The sequence below is a fragment of the Bactrocera neohumeralis genome, unplaced genomic scaffold (assembly GCF_024586455.1).
Source record: "Bactrocera neohumeralis isolate Rockhampton unplaced genomic scaffold, APGP_CSIRO_Bneo_wtdbg2-racon-allhic-juicebox.fasta_v2 cluster11, whole genome shotgun sequence".
Classification (NCBI taxonomy): Eukaryota; Metazoa; Arthropoda; class Insecta; order Diptera; family Tephritidae; genus Bactrocera; species Bactrocera neohumeralis.
The window spans coordinates 264,006-288,370 of record NW_026089624.1 but is presented as its reverse complement, the minus strand read 5'-3'; the positions used below and the strand labels follow the sequence as shown (position 1 = coordinate 288,370).

Sequence of the window (24,365 nt, the reverse complement as noted above, 5' to 3'; positions counted from 1 at the left end):
TATACTTATATACTTATACCTCTCTTTATCTATCTCGTTTAGTTTTAGGTGATACGTATAACCGGTAGGTGAACAAAACTATAATACTCTGCTGCAAGAGTATAACATTTCACACTGTCCGCCCGTGCAAACTGTAACTTAATATAGGTGTAATGTACATGCCTCTCAAACCGTTCAAGCCAAAATAACCTAATTCGCGAACGATAAATCCCATAATCCCGCTTACGACGCACATAGGAGCATTTACCTTCAAAAACCGGACCAAGGTGAGAATTGCAAACTACAGCGATGCTACTCAAAATTTTTAATGTTTTAGAAATTAGTGTTTTTGTTATAGTCTCGAGGGGGGTCGAGCTATAACTTGTTTTTTTTACTAAACTAAAAGGTCTCTACTTAACATATAAGCTTAAACATTTCCCCCATCTTTCCCCCCCGTTAAAAGAGCGGGTTGAATTAGGTTGGTCACTTGCATAAAATGAGTACTGCTTTATTTATTTTTTTTAATTAAAAACTGAAATATTGCTACATTGTTCTAGACGGGTGGTATATAGATGGTATAAGGGGGCTCCATCAGAGCCGGTGTGAAAATTGGACAATGGGCGTGGCACCGCCCACTTTTTGGCGAAATCCCATATCTCGGAACCCGACAGACCGACTTCGACTAAATTTAATATGTGATATTCTTTTAATATTTCTATGTCACAGTGTGAAAATGAGCGACGTCGGTCTACAATCACAACTACTTCCCATATAACACAATTTAAAATTCCGTTTGATTCTTTCACTTTCCAATACACGGATTAAGAAGTAATTGATAAAACGGAATAAAATTTTGCGGTAATATTTCCCATAAAGCGCCTTTGACAAAAAATTTTTCAAATCCAACCAAAACATACCGAAAATGGGGACCCCAGTTGACTTATGACTAAAAATATCGTTCAATGTGTGAAATATAAAACTGAAATTCAGACGGAATCCTTTCCTGACAATAGTATTTCTTTTTATCAAAAATGAGTTGAGTCAGGTCAATACTTTCCTATTATACCTAATATAAAGATTTTCGTACTTATAGGTGACTTTATGCTGGATATATCCGCCAATATTTGGGCCAACCCAATGAAAACTGCAAAACATGTTTTATTCATAACAGTGTATTTTTGCGTCTAAAATAGATTCAATTGGGCGAAAACTTGATCCTCTACCTATATAACTATTACCATGATTTTCGAACATCCACTGGACTTTGTTCATGTATGTTTGATTGTACATAAGGTACCTTAATGAAACCAGGGAATATTTTTTGAGTATGAAGCTTGTTAGTAGTATGTGGGATGAGCAAAAATAGATAAAATCTGGTCTATACTACCTCCTACTAAATTATATTCAATATAAAATGTTCGGTTGCACCCAAAATTAGCCCTTCCTTACTCGTTTTATTTTAATATATAGCATTATTATATTCAGTCATGCATTTTTATTCATAAAATCATTTAAAATAATTTTGTCCGCGACGGTGCACGGTGCAAAGCGTGATAAAGCAATAACTTAATACGCCAGAGACATTAAATTTTATCTCAGAGATGCTATGAGAGGGTTTTAAAGGAGACGCGGTCTAAATTGGATGATGGGTGAGGCACCGCCCTCCTTTAAGTGGTGTCACATAACTCGGGACATACTCGACCGATTTCAACTGAATTTGGTATTTAGCCTTATTTTGACAGTGCTATACCACAGGGCGAACTACAACCACTCCTTCATTCCATATCACACAATTTTAAATCCATTTTGATTATTTTCGGTATACAAATCAAAAGGCAGTTAATATAACGCGATAAAACTCTGCACGAATAGTGTACACAGTCAAACGTGCCGAATGTGCGGACCCCAGTACCTGTAGTTGACTTTTGACAAAAAGTATGGGTCAATGCGAGGATTTGAAATTCAGTATGTTAACAGTATGTGCAGGATAACCATATTCCCTGATTTGTCAGTGAATTCCCTTACTTTGACCTTCGTCACTGATTCCCTGATTTTCGTGAAAAATGCACTGATTCCATGGTTTCCTCCTGAATCGGCGATTTTTTTTAATTATTGTTTTTTTTTTTTGAGCGAGTGCGTTTTACTCTCCTAGGGCGTTTTGAATTTGTGCGCCATGCGTAGGATGCATTTACATGAATCATATCATTCATGGTTGCGTTCCAAAACTCGACGGTGGTCGACTCGCGCAGGTCTTTTTCGGTATAAAATTCCTGCGCGTGTTGAACTCGGTTGAGTTTTGGAACGTACATAATATGATATCGCCATCATACATACATGTGTACCGTCGCATAGACCGATTCGGTTTTTAGACTCGAAAAATGTTCATATTGACGACCACAAATTGATCGATCAGTTGGCAAATTTGAATGCGTCCTTGAAATCGAAAAAACGAGGACCGAGAAATATCAGACGACTTTTTTGCGCAATCTGTTAATGACCAAAGCTAATAAGAACGCTGAGTCGTTTTCCGAAATCTTGATAATAGTTCAGTATTTGTTGTCTATCCCTGGTCACAACGCAAATTGCGAGCGTATTTTTTGCCTTAATCAATACACAGTGGAGTAACGAGCGTAACCGCCTCTCAAGTGGAACCGTTAAGAATATTGTACTTGTTCAATTTAACTTCAAAGAAATGAATTGTAAGCATTTTCACAAGTATTTTCCCAGCGATAAAAATTAATTTTTATTAAAAAAAATTGGAGCGTCGAAAAAATATGTGAAAGAAGATGTTAATGAATGACGATTGTAGTAGCTTAGTGATAGATCTCAAGTAGAGTCGGTATTACAATTATTGTTATTCAGATAATTTCGAGAATGTTTGCAATAATCAATGTGTCGAACAATGGTATTCATTTTATAAACTCCTAACTCAATCGTAAAAAATTATCTAAAAAAAGTTGGTGACCAAATTCTATTAGGGGGTTTCTACATATGCAACGGGACTCATTTTGACTGAGACCGATATGGTAACCCTAAGTGTGTGTGTTAGGGTATCCCTTATTTTTCAAAGTTTTAAATTTTTATCGTATAGGTTTTAATTTTGTTCATTCGCCTCTAAAACACTCGGGGGTAAATTTTTACCTTATTTGGAATACGATAACCCGTGCCGACTTGCATCGAATCATGTTCATATTTGCGCGTCAGTAGCGGTTCGTATTCACGGCATTTGTCATTTGTTCTCAATTATTCTCGCGATTAACACGTATTGTTATAATATATACTAGTAATAACCCCCGATAATCGAGGGACTCCGTTATTTAAAATGAAAAAAGTAAAAAAAAAAATTTTAATAAAAACTCAATTTATTCAAGTACTTCATGGAAAACTACATTCGTAGTGGTTTTATTTTGGTCGTAAGTCTTAACTTTGATATCATGAGAAGATCGTACTTGACTCAATGCGAAAACACCAACTCTTGCTAGAGTCTGCCTTGAGATTTGTTTATTGTTATTGCGAATGCTACAATTATTGGAAATTGCGACGCTTTAAAATAAAAGGAAGTGTTGATTCGCTGGGCTGTAAATTTATACGGGGCAGTAAAATTTGTTTCCCTTGTGATTCACCGATTAAAATTTCGACCTCCAAACAATTACAATGTAGTGCTTTTACTATCAAGCGAGTCCCATTGACCAACCCTTCATATGTATTAAGATTGCGGATTAACATCACAACTGTTCCAACCTTAAGCCTTAACTCATGAGGCGCTACTCCACTGAAATTAAGGGAGTTTAGAAATTCTGTAGGGAATCCGACATGCTCTTGAGGATCTTCAGAAACGACAGTATCCACGCTATAATATACCCTTTCTTCACCGGGCAACATATTTACTATTTCGCTATTTATTATCGTTCAGTGATCATTTTTTGGACACAAAATTGCCCGATCCTTCAAATGGTTTTGACTAATAACACCAGACTGAGGCTGAAATACCCAATCCACTAAATTTTCATTTAGCAAAATTATCTCTTCTGAATCTGTATAAGGATTCTTTAGAACGCATATTCGTTGAGAGTTTGAGACATCTAAAAAATTTCCAAAGTGAGCACCGTTTGGGCACCACATGAAGAACTTGCCTGAAATCACCACCTAATAAAATAACCTTTCCACCAAAAGGTATTTCATTTTGGTGAATATCACGTAATAATCGATCTAAGCAAAAGTAGCATGCTAATTCGGCGAGCATTGCGATTTTCTTCTCTGGCCCTCTGTTCCTCTTCGCGTTCAACCTGCGCCATATGCTTATACTCATTTGCCAAGGAGTTAATATTTGAAAGCATTTCGCGGATTTCTCTCAGCAAATACCTATCGCAGTTTGAATTATGTTGTGCCCTTATATCAGTTGCTTGATCCGTGTCAAGAATAAACAGCTGGGCTTAGGAGGATTCTGTAGGATGATCTGCATGCAATGGACCTACCCTATGATATATTGATCCATGTATTCGGAAGCAATATTGTCCGCGCACTGTAGGCTCCGCAATTTTCGCTTCGAATGATGCAAAAGCAAACGAACTATTCAGCTGCCGAATATTCTCCAAATAGTGTCCCCGCCAAGAGCTCAAATCGTTTTCTAACATAGCTTTCAAAAACTCAGGTACACATAATTCTTGAAGTTTAACTTTTCCGCCATGACAACATGTCGTAAAGCCATTTCTTACCTACTGACAATTTCAACCAAATATTAAGACAATAAGTATGTATATACATGAATTACGAATATAAAACAATGAAAAGTACAGGTACCTTTTCACTTCCGAAATGTTTTGCTTTACAGTGTAAACATATATTAGTCCGGAAGAACTACGGAGTTTAGGGCAGCTTTGAAATAACTTGCCATAGATCCTGCATGACTACGGCTCTAATAAAACAGGTCAATTCATATACATACATACATTAACAATTAAAAATTCCTTTTTATCTATAACATTCACCTCTTCTCTTCGACCTGTTAAACTCCTTTTTCGTCTAATTCGCCTTTGGTTTGGCATTTTATTTTTAATAATTAATCTGAATCTGAACTGAAATTCGATGTAGTATGTATGTATTCGCTGGTAATAGCCGCCTTGACTTTTGGAAGAAAACTGAACTGACTCAAAGCTTACCTAATGCAATAACACTTCTAATCAAAATAACGCCGACAACAATATTTCTGTTAGATTTTGCACTTGCGTCTTCGCCCATACATATGTATATACATACATATATTTGTAAGTATGTATCTGTGAATATAAAACAAAGCAGAGTGCGCATGTCAAAGCGCATGTCAAAGCGCAGTGTTCCTTAGCTCGTACATACATATTCGTGCAACATAGAAGAGAGCGCATGTCAAATCGTAGATAGCGCCTTACCGCATGCATATGTATGTATGTACCAGTGCACATGCCAAAGCAAACATTTGTAATTTGTAATATTCGTCATTATCTTATTGTCATAGATAACTTGATTAGAATCTCTTTTCTTTCCTCTCGCTTGCAGCTGATCTGTTTTCTGAGCTGGCAACAAAACACAATCAGGGTGCCGTCAACCAGCAGTTAGTGAAAAAGGCGGGATGCCAGAAAAGCAGCGCTATAATTACTTGACGAAATTAGTGTGAAATGAAACTGTGCGAACATAGTTTGGCAAAATAAATGTTTATGTAAATTAATTAATGATTTTGCATTTTAGCCTTTACATATATATGTATGTATGCATTTTCAAAGTGTTTAATTTAGTGTTTTGTATAATTTATTAAATACCCAAGTTAATGTTTTTCAGCAGTGGCATCATTGGTAAATGTTATAAAAAATGCGAATTTTGACAGCTCTCTCTCGAACCAAAGAGTCTCGTATCAAGTTATCTATGCTTATTGCAGTGGTCGGCATTTCTTAGCACAATTGTGCAAACTAACTTCACACGTACGCTTACGCTCTATCGTTCAGTCGTTGTCGAGCCAGCAACGAATTAACATCACGTAAGACTATAGCGCAAAACCAAATATGCCCTGCAAGAAATATTTTATGATTCTAAATGCCTTTGGTGTCATTCAATGCCTTTTATGTTCCAAGTCTTTTAAAGATAATAGGGAATATATCCTTAAAAGACATTTTGTTAATTTTCATTATACTATTAATTATTTAGATTAGATGCTTAATTTTAATTCCAATTTCTCACTGGGCTACTTTTTTTTCGTGCTCACCAACACAGTGACAGATCCTCTCATGCCGACCACTGGCTTATTGTCATTTTGCTACCGAGTAGACAACATTGTTGTTGTTAGATTTCGCACTTGCGCCTTCGCGTATGTGGGTATGTGTGTAACGAAAGAAAATGACGGAAACATTTTTGATTATTCATTCTCTTACATATATGCTCTTTTCTGTAGAAGCGCTGCTTATATTAGCTTAATGTAAAAATTGAAGAACTTTAAACGCAAATATATCAAAAGTGGTTCAATGAATTTTAAATCTGTAAAATTTGTGCAAAGTTTCAGATCGCACACTTTAATTTGATGTATTATTTGTCTCTGTACGTTTTGTAGATCTCTGGAAATAAGCGCCTTGTCTTAGAATAATATATAGATACTAAGATGGCAGTGGAATTAAGAGGTAATAAAAAATGTGTTTTCTTAGTTGGTGGCGTAAATTGTAAAATAATAGGCGCAAAGTTACCGTCTAATCGCCAAGTTCTTTCAGTACTTTTTTTTGACATTCGCGAATCTAAATCGATTGTTAGTGGAAGCGCTAATATCTTCATTCGAGAGTGCTTTATATTTTGGAGAAAAGCTAGAATCTCTACCAGAGCGTTACCTAACTGTGTAAAAAAACTTGTAGATCTTCACCATGCTTGGAGGGAGTTGAAAAAAAAGCTAAAAAAAATACATTATATTTACAAGCGCCGTGAGGAGGATTTAAAGAACAATTTTGATAATTTATTTGATATATCACACGCTGATGCTTCGGAACTGATGAAAACTGAAGAAGATTCGATATCTTTACAAAAAAAAGAGAGCCAGGGTGTTTAGTGGGTGTAGACAAAAAGTTAGCCGAAAAAGAAGAAAGAGCAAGACAAAGGAAATTAAATAAAGAGAAAAAAAGAAGTGAGCAAATGTGTCTCGAAAATTTATGGTCATCTGTTACTATGCAAGATTCTATTCAAATACAAGGGCATCACGATCAACTCAGATGAAAGATTTGAGAAACCTTGGCATTAACCTCTCAAATGGTAAGTTCTGAAACTACTACAAAAATGGGAAGGAAAAACTTTATCACGCCTAAGTTTGTTGCAGCTTCGGATAGATGTCAATTAGGCATAAAAGATTCTGTCTATATACTTCAGGCTGTAGTGAAAGCACTACAGGGTTTGTCCGGAAAGTAATAGGACTACTTTTCTTCCGCCGCGACTGTACTTCGGAGGGTGCGTGCACCGACCGCGTTGCTAACTAACGAACGAGCGGCGGATCAGTTGTCACCTGGAGAATCAGGACAAACATTTGAGCGCGACGTGTTTCTGTGAGTGGTGCAAGTCGAAAATGAAGCGTTCGTTAGAGCATAGGTACGGGATTAAATTCTGTGTGAAACTCGGTTTGATATGATCAAGCCGGCTTACCCAGATGTTGCTTTAGCAAGAAGTGGTGTGTTTCGGTGGCACCAGGCCTTTTTGGAGGGTCGGCGTGAGCAAATCCAAAGTGAACACGATGCTCATTGTCTTCCTCCTGTTGATCCTCATGGAGAAACCGTCAACGCCAAGTCTTACGTGGAAGTCCTCAAGAGACTCAAACGAAGTCATTCGGGTCTGACAAGACATCGCACCCGTTTGGAAAATGCACCACGACAACGCCTCTGCTCTCACCGCCTTTCTGGGGAACAGCTTCCTAACCAAGGCCGGCATCCCGCAGCTGCCGTTCAGCCAGATGTGGCCACCCGGATTCTTTTGTTTCTTGGACTGAAAAGGCCGATGAAAGCCAAGCATCTGGAGACAACAGAGAGGATCCAAGCAGCATGCACGTCAGCTCTCAAGGCTATTCCTGATAATGCCTTTCATGATTCCTTTAATGTAGATGTTTTTAAAGGATTGTAACGATTGATTTAATAATTTTTTTTAAATCGAGTCAATCCTATTACTTTCGGACAAACCCTTCTTCTTAATTGGCGTAGACACCGCTTACGCGATTATAGCCGAGTTAACAACAGCACGCCAGTCGTTTCTTCTTTTCGCTACGTAGATGTGTAGCTGTGATGTTTTTCCGATAAACAAATCGTATATTCAACGTATTCGCTTCCAGAGTGGACAAGATAAAACGTAATCTATAAAATCTGGCTTGTCTGTAAACACTTTATTTTCATTTGTAACAATTTTATTTAGAACAATAAATTTATATTTTATACAGTTACAAAATATTTTATAAAGTTATTAAACTAAAAATCGGAGAGACTCCAATGACGAAGATGATTTGCCGGTGTTGGCGATCGAGTTGACCATGGTAGTACAAGGGAGTAGGGAAAGTGCCTACCTTAACCTACCCCCAAGTGTACGTTCACAATAAAAACATCATGGCCACCTCTGGTGAATAAGGGTGGCGAGTGGTTAAAACGGGTTGCGTAAAGCGAAAATGCTATAATATTAAATTATAAATTTACAGTACTATATTTATACATTTATAAATACTATTTTAAATTTTGCTTATAGAATGAAGTTTATTGCTGTTATCAAAAAATTTAATTATATCTACTTGATATAAATAAATATGGAATATATTTTTAAGCGTTTAGTTAACTTAGTCATGGACCAATTTGGAAATTATATTTAATAATGAGTGGACCAAAAGAAATAACTATTGTGGAAAAATTTGGTATTACATATCATAATAATTCTTTTGAACAATAAAACAAAATTTTTCATTGTAAGATAAATCAAGAGATAATTATAATACCCATGTTTCCTATACTTTAAGTATAAATTTGTTTAATCACAAAGTACATACACTTTCTATATGTTAGAATTTAGCTATACACCGGCGATCAGGAATCCTACCCGTTCCCAAATGAAGTGTTTGTGTAGGAATGTGAGTATGATTTTGTTTGCTCTAACCGATTTAGTCAGTTTTTCGGCATTTAGCGATGAAAATACAATGTATGTATATTTTATGAACAACTCTTTACATAGAAAATTATCATATTATTTTTTAGTTCTAAACTAAGTTTTTACATTAATAGGCTTCTTAAAGAAATTATTTTTTGAATTTGCAATATCTTTATATATAAATAGTTTACGCAACACTATTTCGCCATGCTCAATAGCAATACTGGCAAGATATTTGAATATTGTCGGGATTTTGATGAGTCGGCATCTTGAACTTCGATATTTTAAGTGTATCCCCATACGTTTAGGTAATTTATGCAGCTTGCAGATTAAAATAATTAAATAAAAACTAACAAATTGCCTTACTAAAATATAAATTTGGCTGTGAATAAGCATATTCGGGACCCCACTCTTTGGCACGGTTGCTTATATGCACCTAACATTCTTCTGTGGTGAACATTTATTAACTTACCACAGTTAAAACGAGCCATAAATAAAAAACTTAATTTTTCATATTGTTCTCTTTTTTAAGAATATATATTAAAATAAAACGATTTTCTTTTGAAAATATATTAAAGATTTTTATATAACCAATATTTTTGGGACAACTTTTCCATAATTTTTAAGAAACCAACACAATGCAACCATTTTCCGGTTAAAAGTCGGCCATCTTCAATTTCAATAGAAAGTCAACCCCGGACTCCCCTTGACGTTTCTACATGGGCACTTTTCAGCTGTGCCTTTGTTTACATAACATCAGCTGATACTTTCCCTACTCCTCCTTTACGATGGAGTTGACGAGACGCAGCGTGTAAGCGAATGTTGGTACCGAATTGATGATGCGATCCCGTTGTTGGTTTTGTGTTGTGCTGTCATCGGCTGTGGTGTATCGAGCTGTGTTTAGCAAGGGTGTGCCAGTTTTTCCCGGGTAGAGTGGGTTATTTAAACACGTAGCATATAATCGATTGCATGTATTTCGGAGTAACTCTGGTAGAATACTGGATGGCGCAGAATACCTGTAAACGCTGCTTTGGTTTTTAAACATATTTTAGTATGAATTTGCTTTTACGTGCATTCGATTTAATTATTATATTTTGCGGATTTACGAGTTTGTAACTGCTTCTATTATATTATACAAGTACAATTGCCGTTGTTTCTTTGATAGGTTTATTATTTATATTTTTTATTTAAAATTTCTTGACCATCGGCTTGTGAAGGCTTGCTGTTTATCGTTTGATTTTTCTGTATTATTGACAATTTTTTTATGAACGGCTTATTAAGGACAGCGACTCCACGCCTGGCTCAGAATGGGTGCACCTTTGAAAACATTCTCTGAGGTGAACTGTTAAATGAGAGGGACTATGCGAGCGTGCAGTGAATGACCGGCTTCGATTCTTGTTAATCCTTATTATTAATTTAAATCTTTTTACAACTGATTACTACAATCACCAATATAAGGAGTGCTTATGTGGATGTGATAAGAGCGACCCTTGCTGTTCGAAAGTCTAGGTGCTAACTTAACGCTAATTTTGAGTTATCCGATATTGCATTATAGGTGTCGATTTTTCGACTTTTTGGAAAATATTTAAGTGCGTATGCACTACTTTGAAAAGTAGTAGTGCGCCGCCGCTCAAGGATTTATTCAGGAAACGTTTTTTTTTGATTATTGGCGAAAGCAACGTGGTGTCTCTTGGCAATTTTTAGAATTGCGGATTTTTGGATTGGCTTTTGCAATTAAACAAGTAGATTTTTTGTATAAGCGCTTCTTTGGAGTGAGATTGGATATCTGCTGTAATGAAGCATTGAATTGTGTCTTTTGTGACAATATAAGCAATTAAACTTGACAAAGTTGCTCCTTTCGTTGATATTTAATTTTATGCTCTCTTGTGCATAGTTCGCATTACGTAAGTTTTCTTTGTTTGGATGTGAACGGTTGTGTTTTGTTAAAAATTTTGTTTGTTTCGTTTTCGTCAGACCTCGAAGCACGTCGCTGTGTTGTGATCCTCGCTTTTTCGATCGCCGTAGTTATCTTCAGTTATAGTTCAGCATATTTGCTAAAATTGATATCGAATCATATGTGAAATATAAGACCCAAAATAAAATCTAATTCAAATTAACTTTGAATTACCCTTATAGTATAAAACCGGTCGTTTTATTTAAAAAAAGTGAAAGAAGTGAAAAAGGTAAGTGTCATAAGGGTGAAGTGAAATGGACACCTACTCACACATGGTTGATGTAGACGGCTGTGAACATGTCCCGGAAGGACGGCCATTCTTCATAACCTCCATAAAATATTTCAGTGTCACATGCGGGCACCTCGAGGTGGATGCCTGAGGTTGCCTCTTGATATTGTTGCATCTGTGGCAGCTCCACTCTCGTTTCTTCATATTGGTCTTAGCAGTTTTCGTAAATATCGTAAGACGATTATTTAAAATTATGTGGTAGATCTGAATCGTCAAAATCTACTATGGCGTCATGAGCCGCTTGGAGACGAGTCCAAATGTGTTAAGATTTTGGCTTTTTATTTCTAATAACGATTCAGAGTTTTCCTAAATCGGTAAACCTTTACCTTTAGTGCCGTGAAAAAAGGTAAATTTTTTCCAATTTTATTATGGAAGAATAAACCAGATCACATCCGATTTTTGGTATATATATTAAGAGGTATTATTGAACAAGAAAATAAAAATTATTTAATAAGTAGATGCAATGTTTAGAAATTTGTAGTTCATTGAGGGATTTAGACTCTTCGAATTTATAAGTGACATTCTTCTATTCAAAAACATTCTAATTTTCTGCTGTGATTTCTCTACCTGCTGTATTTGATATAGGAATAATAGTTTTTTATTCTACCGATTGAAATTCTTTTGGGATTTTGACCACGAACATTATCAAATTTTCTTTTTATTCCAAGGCGCATAATTTTATACATTGAAGTTTGTTGAGTTCTATGTTGTAATTATAAATTTCTTCATTTGTTAAAATACTTGGGTGAAAAATATCACATTTTGCTGAAATAATGTTTTCCTGAAGAGAATGTTTATCTTTATCGTTTGTTCATGAAGAATCAATATTTTGTCTGTTCTCTCTCGATGCATTAAAGAATTCTTTCTTTCGTCTTCGATAATTTGTTTTAATTTTGAGAACGTGTTCGAAAAGAAGTTATTAATTTTTATTTGGTGGTTGAGAGTAATTGAATTATGTAAATTTTCATCTACTTTCTTAAGGTGATTTTAAATGTCTATCCTATCTCCATCATCCATCGTTCCAAATAGAAATTTATGTACAGAACGTATACCGTGAATTAAACCTCTCTTTTTTCTACTAACTTCTTTTCTTGGGATTAATGTTTTGATTTTACCTCTCAAGATTTCAATTTCGTTAGATAGGGTGTAGTAATGTAGATGTGAATATGTTTGCGAGATTTTTGTTATACATATTATTTAGTATGTAAAGAATTTCAAAAGGGTCAATTATGTGAATTACGAGGTCAGATGACGTAACAATCTGTTTAGTCTAGGTAATAATTTATGCGTATCCATTGTCGGCATGTATTTGATTATACTTCCAGTGTGGCTGCATTACTAACTATTACGATTGCTATCATCAATGTTATTTTGAAAATGTATTTGACCTAAAAAAATTATTTGGACGTTTAATATTTGTCGGGTGAATATTATCTAATGCCAGTTTTCTATGTCTTGGTTCGTAACCTTCTTTTTGAGTGTTATTAAACTCTTCTCTATTTCTATTTAGTTTTCCTATGCATTTTTCTTTAGTCTTCTGAATAGTGTCTTTAATCAAATTTTTATCAGTTTTGCCATTTATAACCTCAAGAGGTCTGGTTTTAATTTTAGAATGATAAGATTTGTTATACAATTCAATGCTTTGAAATACTTTTTCCGCTGTCGGAAGGCTTGCTTTTTCAATTTCTAGGACTCTAATTTTTTCGGAGAGAGTATTATGAAATCTTTCGATATCTGAATTCCCACTATGACTGTTTGGTTTTGTAAAATAAACTTCTATCTCTTCCTTCCTCAAAAAATCGTTTATGTTAATTCAGTTGAATTCATTATATAATATTAACTTTCTGGGTCTTCCTTTGATAGAAACGAATGGTCTAAGTTTTTCTATAATAGTTATACTGTTTCTATCTTCTAGCTGAAATGCCGTAGCAAATTTCGCAAATTTGTCTATAAAAGTAAGAAAGTAACATTTCTTATTTATGTATATATCTGCGTGAACTATTTCATGTATATCTGATGGTGTTTCCGTTAATTGAAATTTTGGGTTAAAGGTTTTCTATCATATTTTGTTCTATTGCAATCATCGCAATTATTTATATATTTTTGAATCAAAACTTTCAAATTTATCCAGTATATTAGTTTTTTCAATTTTTAATAATTTTCATTAATACCTGCATGACCTGTTTCATTTTTATGATATTGAGCAATTTGTTTATAAACTTGTTCTTAGTTTTTCATATCTTTAGCATGGAATTCACATCTATACTGATTATTTTTGATAATTGTCATTTTGGTTTGAATTGTTACGAAATTGTCTCTGCTGATTTTATCCAAACTTCTGCCTAAACTTTCGTTGTTAATTGGAGAAAATTTTATAGCCTTTATCCTATCGAATTCATGTTTTAAATTTAAAAGCTTATCTAAAATATCCTTTAAATTTTGAAAATATTGACTTACGTTATAGTTTCGCCTGATTGTAAAGGGTGTGGTATGACTCCTTTACTCCAAAATTGTTTATAAGTTCTTCTCTCATTTGCTCCCATGTCGGTGTAGATCCCAAAGGCCGGATGACACTTGCTGCTTCTCCTTTAATTTTCGTTTTGACGTGTCGCTGCGTTACAAATTCCAACATTGGTGGGTTGGAGTTGAATAAAGGAAGGATCATGTCAACTTCCCTGATAAACGATGATAAATCTCTGCCGTCAAAGCCCATTATTCTTGAAGCTTCCTTCATAATTTGCGATGCTGTCATCTGAAGTGGTTGCTGCTCGCCTGGATTCAGTGTTGATATATCCTCTTTCAATATAACTGAAGTTGTTGTTGTTGTTTTGTACGATGCACTTCGCTCTCTCTGTGTCTTTTGTGTGTGGGGCATTAATCTTCAATCTCATTTTTCCTTCTAATACTGATGGGCGGAATGAAGCTATTCTTCGCCTTCACAAATTGTAATCATCGGAGTCGCTCTCCGACTTTCAAAATAATTAGTGTAGAAACTTAAGTTTCTTAAACTTGGCTATCTCTACCGACCGACTTACATATATATTTATATATAAAATCGAGATCTTTAAAATGGAAACTAATCTTAGGATTTGCTTCCCGTTGCTAAAGCTTACGAAACTACTAAAAACTGAAGTTTTGGTATCGCTTAACTTTGCAGATTGTTTTTTACCGACTGCGCCAGTTTTGGTTCTTCGAACGGTTGCTTTAGATTAATGTACGCGGTTCACTTCATTTAAGTCATTGCGTACTATGAATCGTACGATGAGTGCAAGTTTTAGAAAAGCAAGCCAGCAATTACAATTGCTGGAACATGTTAATCACTGGAATGAAAGTTCGCACACTTTTCGAGATAAACATTTCGACATATCAGCCTTCAAATCCGCGTCAATTATGGGATACGAACAAAAACTACTTTGTTCGGCATATCTGCTAAAATTAATATTGAATCATATGTGAAATATATAACCCAAAATAAAATCTAATTAAAATTAATTTTGAATTACCCTAATAATACAAAACAGGTCGTTTTATTTAAAAAAAGTGAAAGAAGTGAAAAAGGTAAGTGTCATAAGGGTGAAGTGAAGTGGATACCTACTAAAACATGGTTGATGTAGACGGCTGTGAACATGTCCCGGAAGGACGGCCATTCTTCATAACCTCCATAAAATGTTACAATGTCACATGCGGGCACCTCGAGGTGGATGCCTGAAGTTGCTTCTTGATATTGTTGCATTTGTGGCAGCTCTACTCTCGGATGTCCAGTAGGTGCAATTGCTTTTAATAGCTTTAATTGATCGGAGATCATAGCTTTCGTTTCTTCATATTGGTCTTAGAAAATTTAGAAAATGACGAAATACCTTTCGAAAATGCTGAAGAAGCACTAGAAATATCAAATATTAATGTAATTAGTCAAAATATGGCAATATTTTACTTGGTAAAAATACCATTAACTATTAAGGAAAATTTTCAAAAAAAGATTATAAGACCAGTTGTTAAGCAAAGCAAAATTATAATTAATGTCGAATTTGATAAAATATTAAAGAGTACAAAAGATACCTATGGAATTAAAAGAAGTATGTAATAATTATAAGAAAATTAAGATTTGTAAGCAAACTCAACTAGTAAATATAAGTAATAGTAATTGTATACCTAGAGTAGTAAATAGCCTAAATTCATCTTGCACTTTAACAAACGGCCAACATATTCAACAAATCGAAGAAGTAAAACCCGGCACCATATTAGTTAATGACTTTCAAGGGGTAATAGATGCTGACGGACTGCAGAAAAATTTATCAGGGACACATCTTATTAATTTTCATAACTCAACGTTAAAAATAAATCATCAGTTTTACATTAATTACGATTTTGTGCCACTGCCGGCAATCCCAGCAGCCCTGCAACCAGCACCAATCGAAAGAAATGAATTGAATTACTTTCTCTCCAGGCCTTAAAGGAGTTTCACTTTGATAACATACGACGAATAAATCTTCTGAAGACAGCAACGATATCCAATAGCTCCCTTTCACTTGGAGCCGTTGCAACTATCATTCTCGGTATAATCTTTTTCGAAAATTCTGGAGAAAGCACCAAAACAGAATAATCATATCTTCAAGCCTGGACCTTAACCAGATGCCCCCAGTGAATATTGATCTTAAGGAGATCAAAGATCTTTCCAATGATCAAAATACTTACATCAATTTTAACAACCTCCCCTATTTTTGATAGGCTCTCGGGACGATCGCTTTTCAGAGGGGAAGTGTTAACATGGCAAATGTTAACAATTACTAAATAAAAGTAATATCGCGTAATCAGCAATAATGAGTTAAGCATAGCGGAAATACATCTTTAGTTGCACAAGCGAAGCGGAAATCCAACACGCGCAACCCAAATAACCCAATTCGGAGAATCGGCAACAACATCAAGTCAGCAGTTGGCTAGTGCAACTTAGCTTAGCTTTTAAGTAAATTAATTTTTAAGTTTTAGTCTTAGCTCTGTGATGAAACGAACAAGTAATAAATAAAACTTTTTTTAAAAGAATTTAACATAAAATTTCTTAACTTATACATACATTGCTATGTTTGTTTTTTCTTTCTCTTTCTATATTTTGATTTATGCAATACTGCTTATTGTTCTTGTTAAACATTAGCGGTATTGCCAGAAAATTTTTATTAGTAAATATGCGAATTAATGGTTTCTGTTGTTGGTTTGTTTGTATGTACATATATTTGTTTAAATTCTCTCGTGGAATATGTATTTACACTTGCAAAAATGTGTGTATTAGAGAACTGGGCACAAATCCGATTTCTTAGGCGCCGCGATTTGAAGGTAGTTTTAGGTACCGCAAACGCTTAGTTTATGAGATATTCGACCTTAAAGTTCAAAAATTCCCAAAATTCAAACATTTCAAGAAGCTATTTCACCACATTAAACACACTTCACTCACATTTTTCACTTTAAAATAATTAAATTAAACTATAAACTTTCAAATAAATCCAAATTTTGCACTTTTAGCAGGTTTTTTGCCTGAGAAACCTCTATTTTAAAAATTACATTTTACACTAGTAGTGAACATAATTTTCCACGTGATGATAAGGCAATTCGCTGAAATTCCTCTTTTTCCCAAAAATTCCTCTATCCATGCATATGGATATTTTCTTTTTAAAATTTATTAAACAAACAAGTAATATTATATAATAATATTATATATATTGTCACCTAAAATACAAAACAACGTATGTATTATCAAAAATAATTGGAAATCGCTGACAAATATAAAACCAAAATTTAACCATTTTATAACGAAAACTCAAATTTTGTTTCAATATGAGTGCATGATAACCAAAAAATATAACCACTTTAAACGAAAACTCAATTTTTTATTTAACTCAGAAAGGAGTACTATGCGAAAGTACTTCAGTCACACCGGGTATTCGCTCGACCAGGGTTATTTTTTTAGAGCGCGGCCGAAGGACGCCAACGCAGAAAGGATTACTACGCAAAAGTACGTCGGTCACCCCGGGTATTCGCTCGACCAGTGTTATTTTTTTAGAGCGCGGCCGAAGGCCGCCAACGCCCAAAGGAGTACTATGCGAAAGTATTTCAATCACCCCGATATGATATAAAATTTATAATATTATCATAGATTTTTACATATGTACTAGCTGACCCGGCAGCCGTTGTTCTGCCTGAAATTATGTGCTTTGAAATGAAAATAAAGTTGAATTTATATTGTGTTGAAAATCATTTATTTTCGATTTTTCCAAATTTTTTGAATGTAACGAAGCTTAATAAACAATATTTTTTTTGTTTCTGTTTCGGTGCGTAAATGTACAGAGAAGATGGTTTTCCAACTCGTGAGCACGCCACGTATATCCGGCGGTGTGAAAAACATAGCATTTCCAAATTTATGCCACACATTTCTAGCGACTATCCTTGTGTCCTATTGATTCTCATCTTAAATGCAATTTTCTCTGGAAACGGAATGCGTTGGAACTGATATGGAAAATTGTAGAACTCTTTGAAAACTGAAAAGGTTTGAACTGAAATGGCAAATCGTTGGAGCTCAGAGGAATTCGTAGAGTCAAGCATTCTGCCCCATTCTTTAAGATAGCTACGTTACAATCAGTCGGGTTGCATTACACAGTTTCGGTGCTTGAAGATTACGAAACATAATAACGACAGATCCAATTTTGAGACGCAAATAATGCGGTGTCATACCAAGTTTCTCCAAAGCACTTAGAAATTCCACTTGGTAATTCTTTACGAGTTCATCTTTCGTGAATTGATTAACGACAGATGGAATTGATATCGAACCACTGGAATTGATCCATTTCCAATTTTTAGACGCGGATTTGAAGGCTGATTTGTCTAAATGTTTATAGCGAAAAGTGTGCGAACTTCATTTTCATCCCAGTGATTAACATGTTCCAGCAATTGTAATTGCTTCTTACTTCTCCAAAATTTGCACACACCGTACCATTCACAGTACGCAATGACTCAAATTAAGTTGAACCGCGTACATTAATCAATAGCAACCGAAGGTACAATCGTCGTTTATCGGGTGGATTGTGTAAATTCGTCCTAGTACATTAGTTGATAACACACCTGGATGTTAATCTATTTACTGGTTGGAATTGCTTTCTGCGCAACTATTTCTTTGACGATGCATTCCTGGTATAATATCAAGGTATTTCCGAATAGAGCAATGTTCACGCAAACGGATCACTGACGAAAGTTGAGAAAAAACTCGTAAATGTTAATTTTGTTGCTGGGGGTGTTTCCCCTGTCTGTACTGTATTCTCCGTGTTGAAATAGACTATTTAGTCATTCTCCAAATTAACTGCGAGACGCACAACAGTCGGAAAACGTTCATGAATCGCAAAAGTAAATATCATACAAAGCGCTTTATTGCAGTTCACGTATCGACCGTATCGTTCAAGATCAGTAACCGCCATGTTGCTTCCTTTCGTGACGTATTTACACACGTATTTTATCGATTACACCAAACTGCAATACGTAACATTGGCATGACTTTTGAATGTGAATTAGACAACAGTGGCGAATATGGTACGATCCATATGTTGTCGACTTCGATGTGTTGTTAACTTCGATATTCACGCCTCTAAATTGAATGCTAAATGTTCAGCCATTGTCATCTGGTGAGCGACGCTGATACATTGGATATCCATCATTTCTAGTTTGTGTTTCCGAAAGAAAAGCGCCTGGATAGTGTTTCGTACATTTATTGTCAGACATACAAACCGAAGTGGTATTGTGATGTCCGTAAGGTACATGAACCATATTGGTTTCGAATAATTCTGATTCTATCTCTGGATCAGGAATTTCAGCAGAAATGATTTCATCAATTTGATTTGGTGTAACCACCATCCACCATCCAAAGAAGAATATTTGCGTGCGGCAAACCTCTCTTTTGCCACTCAACAGAGTACATCCAGTATCTAACAGCACCACATATACGTTGCTTTAAGATAAAGTTTACAAAACATCGCAACTGTTGTTTGAAAAGTTGTCCTCTGACATCGTGACGATCGCTTGCTGATTGCCCGCGATCCATAATTTCATTCGTATGTCATCGCATCCTGGGAATTCTCGGTCATGTGCCATATGTTGATGCCAAAACGAACGCGACCTCTTCGTGGCATCGTAACAAATTTCAATCTGTAGTTGAGCACTTTGTGTGAAACACACATAACGTTTTCACGGAATAAATTTTTTTGAATAACCGGAATAAAGAAAGCAAACGACAAATTTGACAATTGAAAAACAAAAGGAAAAAAGTTGAAAAAAAATGTTTGTATGAAAAAAGGTTATTTTTTTGGAATTGTCCAACTTTCCGACTTTTCCTCACGAAAAGCATACGGTTTTTTTATTTCTAAACTTTCCTCGATCCACAGCAAACAAATTCTGAAAATTTCATTAAGATTGGTTCAGCTGTTCTCGAGCATTAGCGTTACTAACAGCATTCATTCGTTTGTATGGGAAAAAGAAAAGGGCTGTTTTTAGGAGTTTTCCGGCAAATATTCGAATTTTTTTCGCCATAAAAACTTTCCTCATAGTTGAAAACAAGCTAACATTTTCAACCATGATTTTTTAATATTGTTACACTGAATTCTGACTTTATTTTTTCTACCTTTATGTGGGGTATTGGAACATTGTGGCTCTAGTGGTAGTCGTACGACGTACCGGCCAAGTCCTCACAATACTGACCTTCTTTAGTTTTGTTTGTTATGGGGGGTAGTTTCCTTTATCTTTGAAATTTCCTTAACTGCGAATTAAGGTATTTTCCCTCAACTGTAGTTGGTATGTTGGTAACTGGCTGTAACTAGTCCACTTTGTGTTTTGTTGTGTAGCGTTTGAGCATTTTGTGCCTTTGAGCAACGTGGTGTCTCGTGGCAATTTTTAGAATTATCGATTTTGGGATTGGCTTTTGCAATTAAACAAGTGGATTTTTTGTATAAGCGCTTCTTTGGAGTGAGATTAGATATCTGTTGTAATGAAGCATTAAATTGTGTCTTTTGTGACAATACGAGGGCTGCTATATATATTCTGGCCCAGGGCAACACTAAGTGTTGCCAGGTGCAATCTGATATTTCCATTGACATTTTTTAGCATAACATCACTCAGAACGTTTTGTCATTTGATCGTGAATTGTTTTATTTACAGGGAATTAAAAAATTCATCTCGGCCAAAAAATGGAATTAACTCGTGAACATTTTCGTACGATCATTTTTCACAACTTTCGACGTGGATTCTCACGACAAGAGTGCATCGATGAACTAAAATCTTTAGATGGCTATGAAGCACCATCCTATAGCACTGTGACGCTTGCTCAAAGACGAATTCCCTGAAGGTCGTCCAAAAACAGCCATTGTGCCACAAAACATTGATGCCGTACGTGAACTGATAATGCAAGACCGTCATGTAACATACCTTCAGATAGAGGCATGCCTATGCATTTCTCCCACCAGCATCAATTCGATATTGCATGAACGCCTGGCCGTAAAAAAGGTTTGTTCTCGTTGGATCCCGCACAATTTGACAATCGCTCAAAAAAGGCCCGATTGAATTGGTTTAAAGAATTGCTGAAAAAATACAAAAAAAATAAACCATTTTCGTTGATAAATATGCCTATTTACATCATTAGAAGGCCAGAAATATATATAGCAACCTACGTATAAGCAATTAAATTTGACAAAGATGTTACTTTCGTTAATATTTAATTTTTTAAACTTCTCGCAAGTTTTAAGTTTATGTTCTCTTGTGCATAGTTCGCATTACGTAAGTTTTCTTTGTTTGGATGTGAACGGTTGTGTTTTGTTAAAAATTTAGTTTGTTTCGTTTTCGTTAGCCCTCGAAGCACGTCGCTGTGTTGTGATCCTCGCTTTTTCGATCGCCGTATCTTCAGTTATAGTTCAGCATATTTGCTAAAATTGATATTGAATCATATGTGAAATATAAAACCGAAAATAAAATCGAATTAAAATTAACTTTGAATTACACTTATAATATAAAACCGGTCGTTTTATTTGGAACAAGTGAAAAAGTTAAGTGTCATAAGGGTGAAGTGAAGTGGGCACCTACTCACACATGGTTGATGTAGACGGTTGTAAACATGTCCCGGAAGGGCGGCCATTCGTCATAACCTCCATAAAATGTTTCTGTGTCACATGCAGGCACCTCAAGGTGGATGCCTGAACTTGCCTCTCGATATTGTTGCATTTGTGGCAGCTCTACTCTCGGATGCCCAGTAGATGCAATTGCTTTTAATAGCTTTAATTGATCGGAGATCATAGCTTTCGTTTCTTCATATTGGTCTTTGCAGTTTTCGTAAATATCGTAAGACGATGATTTAAAATTATGTGGCAGATCTGAATCGTCAAAATCTACTATGGCGTCATGAGCCGCTTGGAGACGAGTCCAAATGTGTTAAGATTTTGGCTTTTAATTTCATATATATTAATAGGTATTATTAATAAAAAATTTTATGTCAAAATACCTTTAGTGCCGTGAAGAAAGGTAAATTTTTTCCAATTTTATTATGGAAGAATAAACCAGGGCCCTATTCCACAAAACAACTTATCAACTTATTATTAAAAACGCACTTTCTCTTTATGTATACATTTTAGGACCTTTTGTTGGTATATACATAGGTACACCTTAATACTTGGACTTGTATATAATATATGTATGTATGACTTAAAGTGCCCATACACGAGCACACAAGTGCGTTCGATCGATATAAATTCGTTTGCCCATACAAGACCCACAATTCCATTTTGGGTTCGTTCTTCACAGAGTTAACATGTGCGACAGGCAAACGGAACATTTCTTCGAATTTATTTCTAATGTAGCACTTTTATCTATTTCTTTGTATTTCGTTAATAAGTTATTCCAACTTTTATTTTTCTCAATTTTATTTTTATATGTATCACTTTTCGTTTGCCAATTCATATTTTATAAGATCAATACATTCTAATCAATCAATTTTTTTTTTTTTTGCTTAAATCTCTTTAAAAAATATAAGAATATGTCCCAAAAGTTATAGATGGGAACTCGAAATATTATCGAAGCTAGAAGGGAAATAGTAACCGAGCGTTTAGCAGATATATGCGCTTGGGCAAAAAGCGAAAACTCTGAAGCGTGATTTCTCGGTTTTCCATTTTTACGATTATTTTTAATTGGAGGGCAGGATAGAGAAAAACGAAACGTCTTATGGAATTGGGGCAAAGTTTAGTATCTTTGGCATAAAATTATCTTCTATTTAAACTTAAAAAAACTAAGAAAAGTCAAGTTTGAACATATTTTTAAACAAGATAAAGTAAATTTTTTTGGTCAAAACCACTTTTTTTCAATTTTTAAAAAATTTGTAAAATTTTACACTTCTTTTTGGAATTTTCTTAGTTTAACTAGAAGATAAATTATTAAAAGATATGATTCTCTTTGAATATTTTGTTTTGATAGAAATTGCGACCTGCATCCTGCCCGCCGTCCGAAAAATGCACATGTGAGATGCATCGGGCAATTGCTCCGCAAAGGCAGAGTATCATAGATTTCGTATCCAAAAAATTTGTGAAAGATCTTCAAATATATAACTATAAAGCCTAGAAATTTGGCTTGAATTAATTATTTCTTTCCCTCTCAAAAAAAGTCCTCAAAAAATCGATTTTTTGAAGCCTCGAAAGCAGGCTCTCCCCTTAACACTTGCCATTGTCCGCGATCTTCACTGTTCGGCGACACGAGAGAAATGAGATTTTGTTCGCGCACAACGCCATACACGACAAACATGTGCGCGCACCGATCGTAAAAACTCAAGCATTTTCGCGAACATGGATCGGTGAGCGCACAAGCCCATACATCAGTAAACCGCATGCGAACACGTACCGATCGAGCGCAATCAATTCGCTATTTGTACAAAAGTATGCACGAAATGTTTGTGCTAATGTATGAATGTGTGTTTAATTTTTTTTTGTGCAGTCCTGCTTGTTTTTGTTTGACGAAGATCAAGGGTTATTGCGGACCAATGTGGACTTCGAATATAGTTATGTATGTATAGGATTGTATGTACAATTGTAAATGCACCAATAATATATTTATGTGTATGTAGTGTTCATACATTTATTTATATTTTGTGAAACTTATTTTGTGAGTTTTACTTTACCGTTGGTTATTTACGGAAAATTACTATAACTTTTTCTTAGAAAATTAATTAAAATTTATATGTTTAATAATTTAGGATGTAGTACCCAGTGTAGAGTATAAAATTACAGACAGATTCTATGCAATTCTATATATACAATAATACGAGTATGTATGTATGTATGATCAGATATGTTCCTTTTGCACTTATGTATGTATATATTTTTGTATGCATATATGAAGGTCATGCATTGTTTTTTGTTTATTACTGTGAAAAAATGTCATCACAACGACGTAAAGCATTTACAATTGAGGAGAAAGGTGCAATAATATGCAGATTAGAAAATGGAGAATCTAACTCATGTCTCGCAAAGGAATTTGGCGTAGGTCATTCGACAATCTCAATGATTTTTAAAAACAAGAACCGCATTAAGCAATCGTTCAATTCAAATGTTTTGAAACCGAAGAGGCTACGAAAATCACGACAAGAAAATGTTGATCAAGCATTAATTCAGTGGTTGAAAAACATAAGAAACAAAGGAATACCTGTCAGCGGTCCTATGCTACAGGAAAAGGCAAATGGTTTTGCCGCGCGTTTTTTTTATTCTTGACTTCAATTGTTCTGCAAGCTGGATCAGTCGTTTTAAAGTTCGACATAACATTGTGGCGGGAAAAATTGTCGGTGAATCTTCGTCTGTTGATCAAAATTCAACAACAAACTGGTTGATATCTGTGTGGCCGAATTCACGAAGACAATGTTCTGATGATGAGATATTTAATGCTGATGAAACTGGACTTTTTAACAAATTAATGTCGGATAAAACTTTAAAATTTAAAAGTGAAAATTGTAGTGGAGGTAAGTTGTCGAAAGAT

The 24,365-nt window shown here is 35.0% G+C and overlaps 1 protein-coding gene across 1 annotated transcript in view; it reads right to left on the bottom strand.

Annotated features, from left to right (window-relative positions):
* The window catches only part of LOC126765687 (craniofacial development protein 2-like), a 358,297-nt gene that overhangs the window by 143,166 nt on the left and 190,766 nt on the right, over window positions 1-24,365 (bottom strand). The window lies entirely within an intron of this gene.